This window comes from Adiantum capillus-veneris, chromosome 19 (assembly GCF_014529385.1).
Source record: "Adiantum capillus-veneris isolate H3 chromosome 19, ASM1452938v2, whole genome shotgun sequence".
Taxonomy (NCBI): domain Eukaryota; kingdom Viridiplantae; phylum Streptophyta; class Polypodiopsida; order Polypodiales; family Pteridaceae; genus Adiantum; species Adiantum capillus-veneris.
In genome coordinates this window covers 77,631,290-77,648,286 of record NC_140949.1, presented here as the reverse complement: position 1 = coordinate 77,648,286, position 16,997 = coordinate 77,631,290, and positions in this window count along the sequence as shown.

The following is a 16,997-nucleotide window of genomic DNA, read 5'->3' as shown; positions in this document are numbered from 1 at the left end:
TGAATATTCGGCCTCATAATGCATACATAAATAAGAAATCCCACACCCTGCTAATAGAGGATAACATCAAAGTAGTCTCCGACATCATGAACATTAATATGTAAACCTATCTCCATAGGTGTACCAATAGGTTTACAGTCCTCAAGACCGAATCTATGTAGCAATGTCTCAATGTACTTTGTCTGACACAAAGAAATACCCCCATCACATTGCTTAAACTGAATGCCCAAATAATGATACAAGAGGCCCAAATCTGACATCTCAAAAGTTGAATTTAATTCAGCCTTAAAATCAGCAATATGCATCTCATTAGGTCCAATGAGCACCATGTCATCCACATATAGGACAATGATTAGAAGTACATCACCCTCACATTTAACACACAAGGTGCTTTCAGTTGGACTATTACAGAAACCATGCACAGTCAAGTATACATGTATTTTCTCATACCAAGTGCGAGACGCTTGCTTTAAGACATACAATGCTTTCCACAACCTGCACACCTTGTTTTCTTTCCCTTTTTGAACAAAACCACGAGGCTGTGATACGTACACTTCCTCATGCAAGTAACCATTCAGAAATGTAGTTTTAATATCCAATTGATGTACATTCCAACCATGATGTGTTGCCAATGCACAAATGCTATGAACGTTATGAATCGTTGTCATACGGCAAGTGGGAGCAAAAGTTTCATCAAAGTCAACGCCCTTTCACTGAGCATGACCTTTTGCAACTAGTCTAGCCTTGTAGCGATCAATGCTACCATTCGGCTTCCGTTTTAGCTTATATACCCACTTCATACCAATTGCCCTTTTTCCAGGAGGCAAATCACATAGGTACCATGTGCCATTCTTGACAATAGAATCATATTCAACTTACATAGCAGTCATCCAACTTTTTGAATTTTGTGCCTCATTATATGAAATAGGCTCTTCTTCATCACACATACTCAAAACATCCAATGCATATCAATCAAGTGCATATGATGCATGGTGAGAACCATAACGAGTATGACTAGACAAAGGTGCATCCAATCTATTGTCACACATAGTCTGCACCAGCCATTTAGGCATTGTTCTAGACTCCATAATTTCTATTCTCTCCTCATGAAGTGCATCATGGATATCAGCATCATTAATGGGCTTATTTGTGGATTCATTAGAAACCTACATAGGCTGCACACGTGCCTCATTTGGTTCAACATATGATTATCCACCAGAAAATAGAGGCAACAAAGTATCATACATGTCTTGTGAGCGTACATTTGTCTCCTTGGTACATGAAAGCAAAGGTTGCACAGCATCTTCCACAAAAACTACATCTCGATTGACCAAGATATGTTTGGTTTGTGGATGATATAACCTGTAACCCTTACTTTCAAAACTATAACCAACAAAAATACATTTTACAGTCATATCATCCAATTTCCTGCGATGTTGCTACAGCACAAGAGCATAAATCAAGCAACCAAAAACATACAAGTGAGCAACGGATGGCTTTCTGCCATGCCAAGCCTCATATGGAGTGATAGACTGCAATGCTTTGGTGGGACACCTGTTCAGCATATAGGTAGCACACATGACAGCCTCAAGCCAAAATGCATGTGGTATTTTGTTGAGGGGTGTAAGGCACTGTACATTAGTGTTTTATCCAATGTTCAACTAGAAATGCATTAAATTCTTTAGACATATACTCCCCCCCTCAATCAGAATGGAGGGTGCCCACTTTACATCTAGATACATTCTCATCCATAAGAACAAATTTCTTGAAGCACAAAAACACTTTAGACTTAGCCTTTAACGGATATGCCCGTGCATGCCTAGAGTAATCATTAATAAAAGTCACAAAGCATAGATAATATCCAAAGAATGGTGTCTGCATAGGACCACACACATCACTGTGCACAAGCTGCAATTTGCGAGCACCTCTTACTGAACCATCTTTGAGAAAAGAAGAATGTTGCATTTTACCAATAATACAGCCTTCACATACATGTTTTGTAGGTGCCTGTAGTTGAGGCAACGAAGAAACCATATCAGATTTTTGCAATCGCACCAAACTAGCAAAATTCAGATGACCAAAACGTGCATGCCAAAGTTTTGCATCTGAAATTTCTTGCAAATATGAAATTGAACATGCCACATCTTCTATACATTTGTCATAAGAATCGAGCTTATATAGCCCGTGACATAATGAACCAGATGCCACAACTTTATTACCACAATTGAGATCATGAATTGTACATTTGTCATCCACAAATTTTACAACTAGGCCAAACCTAGTAAGCGCGAAAATGGACAAGAATTTCTTTTTTATCCCAAGAACATACAAGGCATATTTAAGTATGAAAGTACTGCCATTTGTAGTAGCCAACACAACTTTACCAACTCCTTCTATTGGTTAAGAGGCATTTTTTGGCACATGTGACAACATTCTCTGTAGGACCAAATTCAAGAGAAGTGAACATATCATGCTGCGAAGTAATATGCTTTGTAAGTAATATGCTTTGTGGCACCACTGTCAAAATACCACACATTAGAATCCGCAAATAAACATACATGCATCATGAAATGATGGGTTATAAATGTAGTGTACATTGAAAGCCTATTCTGCATCCTGCACTACATTTGCAGATTCAGAATTAGAAGGAGTGGCATCCACAATAGCCATACCGACCTCTTTTGTCCCTCAAAGTCCCTTTGAGTGGCTACTGTACAGAACCGGATTTGTTTGCCAAGAGGCTCCTCTCCAAACATCCTACAGTGTTAGACTATACCCAAGCAACAAGTTTTTAAACCTTCAAAGAATGCAAAAACTTGCACCGCCTGTCTGGTATAATGCTACTATCTACATCCAAAACCCACATTTGGAGTGAAAATTAAGCCAAGATGAATAGGCTTATATAGCAAGCCATTGAGACCATACCTTGGGACATTTTCCCCTTGCTTGGAGCAATCACACTTCCCTCCTATCCTCCATTTCCTCATCTAGAACTAGAGAGGCATCAAAAATCAGGTGCAACAAGACATACACAAAGAAAACGGTTGCTCAAACACACACCAGTGGATCAATCATTGGAGATGTATTGCAATAGGTAGCAGCATCAAAATGACCTTTTACTTGCATCAGTACCTTCTTGAAAAACACCCAGGTCAGATTGCCATATATACACATATATATACAGCATGAGAACACAATCCAATTGCTACTTGATCTAAAATTATGTCATTGCATTTTTTATATGTATAGAGTCTCCATTCTGATAGAAGCCCTTATAGCCTCCCCATAATTCATTTCAAAATGAGAATGTTAGTTTATTTGAGAAGTGATATTTAAATTATCATTCTTTTTTATCAAAAATCAGAGTGATACAGTCCCTCCTTCCAATATTGCAGCAGATAACAACTCACAGAGTAGTTACTTACCAAATATAGAACATTTCATCAACAGAGTCAATTCATTTCTCTAGACAAATTATTAAATTTTTTAGTAAAGCCAGATTCTGATAGAAGCCCTTATATCCTCACCAAAATGGGGGTGTTAGTTTATTTCAAGAGTGATGAATTGTTTATTCTTTTTTATATTTTAAGAGTACTATGAGATGAAGGGGAAGGGGATATGGGATGCTTTGTACTCCCAGTACTTGGGAGTTCTTTTTTAATGTGTTCCTTAAATTCAAATCAAGAAGATTCATGCCCATTCTGATATTACCACTTATCCATGACAATCCTCCGTTCTTAGCACAGAGAGATGTGAACCAGAGTGTTGGATAAGAGCCAAGTGAGTGCCCTCTCCTATTGTAATTTGGATTCTTGATGATCACCTCATTCGAGGTCAAACCATTCAAGCTATAGGTATTGTGCAGAGAGACTACTAAATGCCATGTGCTGCAGGGGATACCCCTTGCATTTCTCCACACATTTAAATCACATCTATAAAGTTTTTTAATATATCCACTCCAACAGTCAGATGTTATCCTAATTGTTAAAAGTAAATATTTACTTTCCTCTCTACCAAGGTCAGAGAGAAGAGAGCCATACATAATAATGCTAGCAGTCAACAGCATACAAAGAAGCATTTAAAAGGGTATCCACATCAGACCGCATCCCAAAATTCCATATGCAACAAGGGAGTTAACCTATCATTATGCCAACAGATAGCAAAAACAGCAATCTACAGTAACAAACGAAAGTACAGCTTGTATCCTTCTTTAGAAAAAATGACATGCTAGGCTTACAACCCAAGAAAAATACCTGGGAGGGAGGTGGGGGGGTACTTGGGGTAGACAAAATAAGTGATATTCTGCAAAATGCATGTAGAACTAAGTGAGTGTTCAGGACCCTCACCTTTATAATCAGGTAGGGGTTGCTCTAGCCACATGTTTTGGCATCATGGCTTCTTCTTGCATAGAGATACGCCTATGGAGGCAACGAGATCTGTAGCATTCACTCCAGCATATCCATTCCAAAAGAATAAGCCCAAAAATGGCTCTTGGGCCCAAAGGAAATGAATGCCCATCATGTGTGCCAGTTGGGTCCAGTATATTCATAAAGGATAGAAAGCGAAAAGCATCTATGTAGGCGATGGTGGAGCATTTGGGGTGGAAAGTACCAAATACATTGTAATACAAATTAAATCCAATGAGTGAAGAAATTCACTCACCATTTTAAAGCATTTGCAGAGGTATAAGTGCCATTCATTTTTTGGCGCCTCCTACATTCGTGCAGAGCCGGCATGTCAGCCCCCCCGAACATTGAACTCCAAACATCGGTGTAAGGCCAAAAGAAGAATAATCCATACAGCTCAATTAAATGCCCCAAAATCATATTAGATTTCCAGGCTAAATCCGCCCCAAAAGAAGGCCATTGACACTAGTCAAGATTAGCAATGATTCTTATGCCAAGCAAGTGTAAGCCACCCAGGCTAAACGGTAAAAATAAAAACCATCATATCAAAGAGATTGTGTGTGTGTGTGTGTGTGTGTGTGTGTGTGTGTGTGTGTGTGTGTGTGTGTGTGTGTGTGTAGGTAAACCATTGAATGCACCATTCCCATTTAGTATGTGTGTCTATCCAAGTAGCTCTTGTATAATCAAGGCATTATAAAAATCAAGCGGGTGTTCCCACAAGTGTAAGCCTTTGATGGCTAAAAATTCTCATATAATGTGATTTGTGTGTGTGTGTGTGTGTGTGTGTGTGTGTGTGTGTGTGTGTGTGTGTGTGTGTGTGTGTGTGTGTGTGTGTGTGTGTGTGTGTGTGTGTGTGTGTGTGTGTGTGTGTGTGTGTGTGTGTGTGTGTGTGTGTGTGTGTGTGCGCGCGCGCTCTCCCTCTGAATGCTATATTAAACTCATTGATGCACTCCACATGTCGGTAAGACTCAAACACTATACACATTCAGGCACTTCAAATATATACCATGAAATCTCTTTTAAGAGAACATTTGAGTGCAATCTACATTTCCAACCACGTAAGGTCCAGACTACAATTTGTGCCAAAATTATGAATTTTTCCCAAAATTCCTAAATTGGTGTTGATTGCATGATCAATGATTGACTGAATTATTGATTGGACGTTGAAATAAATGAACTGTTTTACTTGGACAATGTATTTAATTGTATTCAATTACCTAAGGGACTATTTTAACAAACAAGGTACGAAAATAAATAAAGAAACTGCTTTTGAATGTCCAAAAATGTGGTAGTAATTAGTTCACAAAAAGAAGGGTGCATGCAGGGTGGAAAGTGGATGATTGGATGCCGTGACGGCTCCGTCCAATGGATGGGTGGTCCTGATCAATCGAGAAGCTTTCCAAGTGTAATTATCCATTAGTTAGATAAATCTCATAGTCCAAAAAGGTCATTAATTAGCGGTCATGCTTCTAAAAAAGGGAGTAAAAGATGTCGAATTAATGGGTTAACCATCTACCTTAGTGGCGAATGGGCCTTAGGTTTCATAGTTGCAAGGTAGAGCTACGCTAAGCGTCAACAGCTTGTATTCTATGTTTCCAAATGAGAGCTAGATGTCATCCATTAGATTACCAGTATTAGCTAGCCGACTATCGGGTTTTTGCTTGCCTAGAGTGGGCAACCTGAGCCAATGCCAGGATACCATGGACTGGGAAATCTAGCCTTGGATTTTGTGGTACGTGTATTAGATTGGACATATGAGTCCATGGACCAAGCTCTTAATGTTCGACAATTTATTTGAGAGAGCATGCTTGTCAAATAACTATGAATTTCCTGAAACCATGAGGATGATTATAGACAAGTTGTTTAATCTTGCTGCTCAAATTGGCCAAGGTACAGGGGCTTGGTTTGATCTTGGATCATTTCTCCTGATTTCTACATCATCAATGCAAGGAAATCAGATCATCTAGGTATAAACCTAAAAAGGATAGACTTTTGGAAAAATTACAAGTGGTGGGATTGTTTACTTTCCAAGGCACCCTAAACCGCAAAACCTACATCATGGTTAAAGATAAGAAGATCCTATAGAATAAGTGGGTTTATCAACAAGTGATCCAACATATATCCTCATACCAGATCTACGTTCCCCCATCTATTGTGAAAGGATTATCTCGACTTTCGAGCGATCTTCAAATCCTTGAGATGCTATCAGATCCTCCCTACTTCAAGAGTTCTAATACTTTTGAACGCCTTAAAGATCAAAAGGGGAATTTTGTAATACAATAAATAGATATATAATGAGAAATTAATAATGAGAATTTTTTTTTCAAATCTCTCTCTTGTGTCTTCTGTATTGACGGAGTTGTGTCTGAGTGGGAGAAAAATTATATGTAAATGCTACTTATGTTAAAAGCTATTATGAATTCAAGGTGGCCAAATGGCCCATGTATATATGGAAGTACAAGAGAGGAAGTTGTTACTTAAACAACTTCAACTACCATCCTTCAAGGTGAAGGCGCTAAAGTTGAAAAACTCACAAAAGTATGAATAGAATAGATAGACGAATATTTCAATGAAGCTAGAATTGCATTGTCAAACCGAGCCATGCTCAAGATGTTCCAAATGGTTGGAAAAACTAAGCTATGGTGAAAGTAGCATTGTAAAGACTCTATAGTAGCATCAAACTCCTAAAGTTGGAAGCAGATCAAACAGGTAGTGAGAGAAAGATAATTCCCTTGCCACCATCTCATGAAAGGATCAAGATGAACAAATTCTATGAGCTAAGGCAAGGGAACCTTCAGAAGGAGGAATACTTCTCAAATGTTGTCACCTTGAGGAGATATGCTCCGATGACGACCAGATAGATGACTATTTTAACAAAGCTGGAACTGCACTATCAAACCGAGCCATGCTTGGGATATTCCAAATGGTTGGTAAAACTAAGCTATGGTGGAAGCAGCATTGTAAAGACTCTAGAGTAGCATCAAACTCCTAAAGATGGGTGCATATCAAATAGGTAGTGAGAGAGATAATTCCCTTGCCACCATCTCATGAAAGGATCTATGAGCTAAGGCAAGGGAACCTTCAGAAGGAGGAATACTTCTCAAATTTTGTCACCTTGAGGAGATATGCTCTGATGATGACCAATGGGCAATAGATTGCTTGATTTTATTATAAAGAATGAATAGTCCCTTGAACACTTGACTAGAAGTGATAAGGATGACATCTCTGCAAGATGCCTTTATGTGACCCATTAGCCAAGGAGATTGAACAAGAGCGTGGAACATTGAGGAAAGAACCATCTCAGGCAACAATCCAGACCTAAGAGTTATGCAACAAATGCGATAGATCAAAATTTACCCAATATTTGGTGTTTTAAATGTAATGAATGGGGTCATTGCAGGATTAACTTCCCAAGACTACAGAACCACACTATTGCATTAGCTATCGGTGCTCATTCCCAAGGGCCTAGAGGGCCATATAACTAACATTACCAGTGAAACAATAGAGCTCTAGGTCATGGAAGAGGTGATATAGAAGAGAAAGGATAGTCATAATGCAAGAAAGAGAAAGAGGAGGACATGCCCATGTGGCAAGGATTGAGGCAACATTAGGTGACGAGGCTCATGAATGGGTGACACTCTATGCAACTGTCAATAATCTCGGTGTCCAAAACCAATACATAATCATCCAAACTCAAGTCGCTCATCAAGGTGATTTTTTCAACCTATTGATTGACTGTGGCAATACACATTCATTTCTTTCACCAAGATGTTTGAGAAAACTAAAGTTGGATCAATTTCCAGCCAGCCCGATGACGATAGAGATGGCGTGCAGGAAGGAAATTTGGTTGAGGTAATTTTACATTTTTTGACCACCTAGGACATGAAATTTTGGTATAAGGAAAGAATGGAAGACTAAAGGCTAAGATGTCTTAACCAAAAGAGATTAATTAAAGGATTGAAGGCTGGACAATAGGTATTCATCGTCATTAAGCTCAACAAAGTCAAAAACCATGAGCAAGATTCAGAACTATCTTGGCTACAGGAATTCTCAGATATCTTCCCAGAAGATCTAACTAATCTTCCACCTTCAAGGGAGATAGACCATGAAATTGAAGTAATGCCAAGGAGTGAACCTGTATCCAAGAGGCCTTATAAAATGTCTCTTCCTAAAGCCAATGATTTTAAGGAACAATTATGACAACTCTTTGAACAAGGGTTTATCCATCCGAGTAACTCTTCAGATGTCTTCCCAGAAGATCTAACTGGTCTTCCACCTTCAAGGGATACATACCATGAAATCAAAGCAATACTAGGGAGTGAACTTGTATCCAAGAGGCCTTATAAAATGTCTCTTCTTGAAGCCATTAAACTTAAGAAACAATTACGTGAACTCTTGAAACAAGTATTTATCCATCCGAGTAACTCTCCCTAGGGAGAGCTAGTTCTATTTCAAAACAAGAAAGATTGTACTCTTCGGTTATGTATTGACTATTGTGGATTGAACCATATAACTGTCAAGAACAAGTATCCTTTTCCTTGAATTGATAAGTTACTCAATAGGCTTTATGGATCTAAGGTTTTTAGGAAGATTGATCTAAGGTCATGATATTACCAGATCCAAATTATGGAATATAATTGAATGCAGTCTTTGGGATGTTATATTCCATAATTTGGATATGGTAATATCATGACCTTAGATCAATCTTCCTAAAAACCTTAGATCCATAAAGCCTATTGAGTAACTTATCAATTCAAGGAAAAGGATACTTTTTCTTGACAGTTATATGGTTCAATACAAGATACATGCATTACGAATTCATGGTGATGTCCTTTGGACTTACTAATGCTCTAGCAACCTTTAACAGATTAATGCAAGATATCTTCAGACCCTACTTGGATGACTTTGTGTTGGTATTTTTTTATGACATCTTGGTATATTCCAAAGCCTTGGAAGAACACAAAGAACATTTCCGCAAGATGCTTTGGATCTTGAGGGATAATAAACTATTTGTGAAGAAGAGCAAATGCAAATTTTTCTCACCTCAGATCGAATATCTTCGGTTCATCGTATCCAAATAAGGAATATCAGTTGATCTTGCCAAAGTAAAGGATGTAGTGGACTAGCCGATTTCCAAGAATGTCAGCAAGGTAAGAGGATTTCTAGGTATCACGGGATGGTACCGAGTATTCATCCAAAATTATGCAGTCATCATCGCGACACCTCTTATAGGAGTTTGAAGAAAGGAATGAAGATTATCTAGAATCAAGAACTTCATACCAGTTGTGATGAGCTTAAGAGAATTGTAACTGTAGCTCCATGTCTCAAGCTACCCAATTTTACGAAGGAATTTGAAGTTATTGCTGATGCTAGCGGAATTGCAATAGGTGGTGCTCTAACTTAAGAAAGTAGACCTATGGGTTTTGTATCCAAGAAGTTAAAAACTTACAAATTTAATTATGCAATACATGATCTTGAGTTACTAGCGGTGATTCCTCTGGGGATTCACCATAAGTTCCATATGGGTTTCATGTGAGTGTAAGGGAGGGGGTTTTGGTAGGGAGGGGAGGTATTTTTTATAAGGTAAGGTTCATATATAGGGGGATTTTTTCCGTATATAGGGGGTAGTTTCCCATTTTTGGTGCTCGTGCGTGATGTCTCATCATTATTACTAGTGAATCCCCCAGGATTGATTCATGCATTAAAGATATGGAGACATTATATTCTCGGACAAAACGTCAAGTTAGTTACTAATCATAAGAGCTTAAAGTGTGGATATTTACCTAGTCAATCCTCAACATGACACAATGGAGGTAGATTGAAACTTTAGAGGGATAGGACTTTGAGATCGTTTATTGTCTTGCAAAGGAGGATGTTGTAGCTGATGCTCTAAGTTGCAAGAGCTTTGTTGGAGCAATATCTACTCTAGACGATTCCATTTTGACTCTTGTAAGGGATTAGCAAAAAATGGTCCTATGTACCTAAGGATGTTGGAACTTACCTAGATGGGAGAAAGATCAAAAACCAAGAAGACACTCATATCGAATTATGTGGAGAGCAATAATTGTCTGCAATTAATTATGTGCATACACACAATGAGTATATACATGCAAATACGCATATGAGTGAGCAATTGTGTGGGCACACATATGAGCACATATATATGCAAGCAATTGTGTGCACACACATATGAGTAAGCAACGTGTGAGCAAGCAAATTGTGTGCTTGCTCATCAGTGTCTACACACACATAATTAACCAATTATGTTAGCACACACACAACACACACATGCATGCAAGCAATTATATGCATATACACAATGAGAACACACATGCAAATGCTGCACATATGAGCGAACAATTCTGTGCATACATATATGCAAGCAATTGTGTGCACACACACATAATTAACTAATTATGTGCATGCACACACACACATACATGCAAGCAATTATGTCCATACACACAATGAGTACACACATGCAAATACGCATGTGAGCAAACAATTGTGTGTACACACACATGAGTACACAGGTAAATACTTGTATGAGCAAGCAATTGTGCACTTACGATTGAGTACACACATTGCGCACACTAGAATTCTCACAAAAACATGGTATTGTGGTTCATGCGTGTGCAGCAATTTGAGGAACGCATCTACAAGAAGCTTCATATGCGATGCTTTTTTTGTAAGTTGAAAACTTGTCGACTGCTTTCAAATGTCCCACAATCTTTTGCAACAAAAGATCGCATGGATAAGCATCTTCGAACGAACAAGGTGGGGGTTCTTCCTCAACTTCGTAAAGGACAAATCGATCTACCAACATTCATGATGTTGCAAAAACAGAAGCAATACAAGCATTAGCAAAATATGATTCGACTATCTCTATTGACTCCATAGCATTAGCTGTGGTTTTGCAAAGATTTCTTGTTGCACGAGTTTATGATGACGAGCCATCCAAAGAAGAGGAGATCACCCATCAAAATGAAAAAGGTGTGATATTCTATGTGTGTGTGTGTGTGTCTCTCTCTCTCTCTCTCTCTCTCTCTCTCTCTCTCTCTCTCTCTCTCTCTCTCTCTCTCTCTCTCTCTCTCTGTGGAAAGCAATACCTTGTTTAGTTATCTTGCATGTGATACAGGGGCTAAAAAATCAATACCTTTAGACACACCGACACAACAAAAGGGACCAAAGGCAGGTGTGAGTCCTCTTGTTGACCTCATTGACCTTTGCACACCCCCCCCCCCCCCCCCAAAAAAAACTTAAAGAGAAGCAGCCGAAAGAAGAGAAAATTGAAGAGGCCATACTGAAAAAATGGAGAACAAACATGAGGATCCAAGCCATGAAGAGGAAACACACCCTAATGTCAAAGATGATGAGGTGGCCTCTTCTTCACCTCGTGCATCAAGAATGAAAGCTCGAAAGGGCTACAACCTCACCCTTAAATCCTCGACATTTGACTAGGCTTCGCACTTTGTAGTTTGTATCTATTTACATCACTATGAACACATTGACCCTACTTTTTGTAGTTTTGTTTTAGCTATTATGCTTTCGGAGTTGTGATGATTTTGGGATGCCCATGTACACCTTTCTAGTTGCAATGAAATATGGGCTTCCAAACTTTAAGTGAAATTATTATTGTTCTTTAGATTGTTGTTTAATTCTAGTTTTTTTAAGATATACACACATACACACACCCACCCACCCACCCAACGATACACATGAAAAAACACACACACACACACACACACACATTAATCATATGCATTGAGCACAATAAGGCCACACATTTATTTTTTTTAAGATTGTTGTTTAAATCTAGTTTTTGTAAGATATACACACACATTAATCATATGCATTGAACACAATAAGGCCACACACATACACGCGCACACATGTATTGAACACAATAAGGCCATGCACATTTATTGTTTTTAAGATTGTTGTTTAATTCTAGTTTTTTTAAGACACACACACACACACATGTGCGTGCGCACCCATACACATACACATTGAAGACAAAAAGGCCACGCACATTTGTTGTTGTTAAGATTGTTGTTTAAATCTTTTTTTTTTTTTAAATCACACACACTCACACATACACACACACACACATACTCATTTGCATTGAACACAAAAAGGCCACACACATTGGTTGTTTTTAAGATTATTGTTTAATTCTAGTTTTTTTAAGACACACATACACACACACACACACACACGTGCACGCGCGTATGCGAGCACACATACACATACCCATTGAACAAAATAAGGTCACACACATACATATATTATCCGTGCACACACAAACACATACACACATACATACGCATTCGCATTGAACACAAAAAGGACATACACATTGGTTGTTTTTAATATTGTTGTTTAATTCTACGTTTTTAACACACACACACACGAGCACACATACACATAGACATTGAACATAGTAAGATCACACACAAAAAGATAGGAACTTGAAAGCATTGAAGAAATACATTATAGTTATGAAACTTAAAAACATTATATAAAAATCACATCACTCATCATGGTATGAAATGTAGAAGAAATACATTAGAGTCTTGAAATTTAGAAACATGAATCCTGTGCAAAATTGCATCATTCATCATGGTTTGAAATGTCATCTATACCCTTATTCTCTACTCGAGCATCTAACTTTCGTTGCATGCTTTGCCGTTTTTTTCCTCTTGTGGTATTGAATGGATGAGCAAACTCAAGGCCCTCACCCACTCTAGCTTTCTTCTTAGAAAGCCTCTTCTCTATAAGCAGCTTTGCTCTCTTCAAAGTGTTGTCAAAATAAATCATCCTTTGTGGCAATAAAAGTACTTGCCATCCCATACACATCCTCTTTGCGAGCTCTTAAGGCAACAAGATGTCCAATAGTTTTCTTGATGAGAGAGCAAGCCTCTCCAATCAAGTCATTGTCATCTTTTACGCTTGCCACAAGCTCTTGCGCAAGGTCTTCTAGCTCATCCAAGCCTTTCTTCTTGTTAGTAATAGTTGCCTCCTCTTGTTTGTCATCCCCATTATCAAGTATTATTGTGTCGTAAGCATCTTCTTGAGCAACCTCCTCCTCACATGACCTTTTGTGGGTAGGGCAAGCTTAGCATGTAGGCCATGAACCCGTTCCACATACATCTTCAAGCATGCGTCCTTCATTGTATCAAATGAAATACCTAACATAAGCATCACCTTGATTTGATGTCTGCATATGTTTCCCTCTTTCGACCATGAACATGTACAACATGCCCAATCTGAATCTGAGTTGTATATTGTATGCACTAAATTAGGGTTTGAAACACTTTTCACAAAAGCATGGGATATGTCATCGTTAGAAACAAATGTCACATGCTCATCAAAAATTTTGAAAGCTCTCATAAAAGAGTTTTCCACAATCTTCTGAATTGCATTTTTACGAACAAACCCTTTATCCTTCATCATTTGTTGCAAATACCAATAGTACGGTAGGCAAGATGACGTCAACTTGTGGAGCAACCAATCAACTCATTGGCCAGCCATCTTTTTAGAGCTCCCAAGAAATTTGTACTTGGTAAGCTTCTATAGCCCTATTTGTGTCTTGGTCTGAATGTGGACGTGTCCTTGTTGCACGCACCCACATGTTAGCAAACATGCACCAACAAAATACTTATGCTCAAGAATGCTTGTGTCCTTTTCCTTGTAAGTTCAAGGTTCAATGAAATAAGGTGCTTGAGCTTACCAAACTTTGCAAGCCAGTATGTCTTGAAATAGTCAAGGAAATCACTCTCCTATGCAAACTCATCCATAAATGAATCAAGCATCCTCTTTATTTGCTCTTTTGTCTCCATCTCGGACTTTGTAGATGGCCCCCGCATATTCATGATGTGGCTAAGTTTGCAAAACATCAATGCTCTCGTTGGCGAATCCTCTACTTTTCTCACAAGGTGCTTAAGCCAACACCGTCGCACATGCCACAAGCATAAGTATATAGGTAGGTTGAAGACCTTCCTATATTCACACAAAGCACAAACAATAAGAGATCACATACACATACATACATACACATACATACACACACACCAACACACACACACACACCAATACACACATACACATGCTAGGTCGTAAAAAAGCCAACTCCCATGATCCATCGCGTAGATCATCTCTCTTTTGAGTCTCTCTAGTCTCCCATCGTATGACGTAAAAAAGCACACACACACTCTCTCTCTCTCTTCATACACATACAATATGAAGCATACACACACACACACACACACACACACACTCAAGTACACACTTGCACACCTCTCTCTCTCTCTCTCTCTCTCTCTCTCTCAGGCTACTCTCCTCGCTCTCTAAAAACACAAGATGATGACTTTCCTGTTGATGATGACTGTCATTGTCTCATTTCTCTTGATAAGCTTCTCAAATATGTCTCCAAAGGGAGTTGGATTTATGGCAAGCATCGTTTCTTTTCTTGCGGCCCTGAGTACAATTAGAGGAGGGGGAGATTATATCCATGCGTTTTTTAGCGAAGCCTTCGCTTTAGAAGCAGATATCACTTTAAATGGACAGTGCCAAGTGGTATACTGAGATACAAGGAAACTCAAAAACGGTCTTGAGCTAGCCGTGTAAAGAGTCAATGTTTCGTCATGAGGTAGCTTCGGAGTTCCATTTTAACACACCATAGCTAAATCCGCAAACAAAGAAGGCAAAGAGAGAGAGGGAGCGGGGGAGGACGACCTGAAGACGGGAAGGGGAAGAGGGGGGGGGAGGGCAAAACAAGGAAAAGCGAGGACGAGGGTGTTGGTTAGGTATCGGGATGCTTGCATATGAGACACCGTGGTCGACAGGTAACTGGATCTTTGACGTATGTTTAAAGATAATGTTTAAACATCGATGTGAACATCTGTGAACCCCACACGTTGCATGAGCCTAAACTTGAACCCTCGTGCACGCCATGAGAAACAGACTGCTTAACCACTTGTGCGCATACGCCTGGATGAAACTTGTGTGTGCGGGTGAAACAAAACAAGGGAAAGCACGGACGAGAGCATTGGTTAGATATCGGGGTGCTTGCATATGTGGCATCCCAACGCACCCAGTGGATAGGTAATTGGATGTTTGAACATATGTTTAAACAAAAGTTTAAACATCGGTGTGAACACCTCTAAACCCAACACACTCCATGAGGCCAGACTCAAACATGTGTGTGTTCGTTCATACTTAAAGTTTAAACAATTTTGGCCCAAAAATATCCACGTCACCAATTGCGACTAGCACGATCGGATGACATGTGAGTCAAAAGATACGTGGCACCCCGATATTTATCATCAGCCGGGGACAAGGGGAAAAAGACATTGGTGGTGTAAGGAAGGAGGGGGAGGGGGGCAAAGCGGCACAAAGGTAAAAACAGGTCTGCTTTTGTTGAATGCCTACAAAAAAAAAACAGCAGAATGATAGGGCCAGCATAAAGTGGGAGTGAGAGGGCAGACTAAAGGAGGAACGTGAGTTAAAAGACGGCACAGATTGAGGACGTGCGCACAGGCAAAATCTGCAAGTCGCTACAACAAGGCCGCATGCGACTTCCTTAGCGTTCCAATGTAGCAGCCTCATCATCCTTGCACATCACATGAATGTGTTCTTATAACTCCTCGATGAATGTAATGACCGACCCTCCTAGGAGAGAGAGAAAGAGAGAGAGAAGCCTTTTGCCTCTCATGAGACACAAGTCTAGTCTATGGGTCATATCATATGAGAAAGCTCCAACACACAGAATTTATGAGTGTCGGTGGGTGTGTGTGTGTGTGTGTGAGAGAGAGAGAGAGAGAGAGAGAGAGATAGAGAGAGAGAGAGACTTCACGCGGGGGGGAGACCATTTGCAGCAAGCATACGAGCCCCCCACTCCCCCACACACACACACCGGGGGGGGGGGGGGGGGGGGGGGGGGAAAGAGAAAAGGGTCACCACTTGTTATCACGAGACAAGAAAATGAGAACACAAAGACAGGGGAACCATTTACCATTATAAGACAAAGCAAACAATGCCACAAATAGTGTGTGTGTGTGTGTGTGTGTGTGTGTGTGTGTGTGAGAGAGAGAGAGAGAGAGAGAGAGAGAGAGAGAGAGACATTGTGGTAGTAAGGAAAGGTGCCATGAGACACGAACCATATAGAGCCTAGAGAGAACGTGTATGACAGATTAAGAGGGGGGCCATAGAGGAGCCTTTCGAATGATAATTTTAAGGAAACCATGAAGATCATTCATAGTATTCAAATCAAACTTTCAATCCTTCGAAATATGAAGTCTTTCCCTTTAGGCAAGCAAACAAAAACGATTGTGCATTAAACAAAGGTCTCCTACAAATGGCACATTTCTCCCTCAAAATAAAGGCGACCATGACATCTGTTTGAAACCAAAAGATAAGATGCAAAAATGAATCACCATAAACTCCCCAACTCATCATCAGAAAGGAAAACCCAAGATGGCCAATAGTCTCACTTTTAGAGAAAAAAATAACCAAGAAGCACATATGGCCCTTTTAGAGAAAAAGCAACCAAGAAGCGCACATGGCCAAGAAATTTCTTCTCATCAAGTT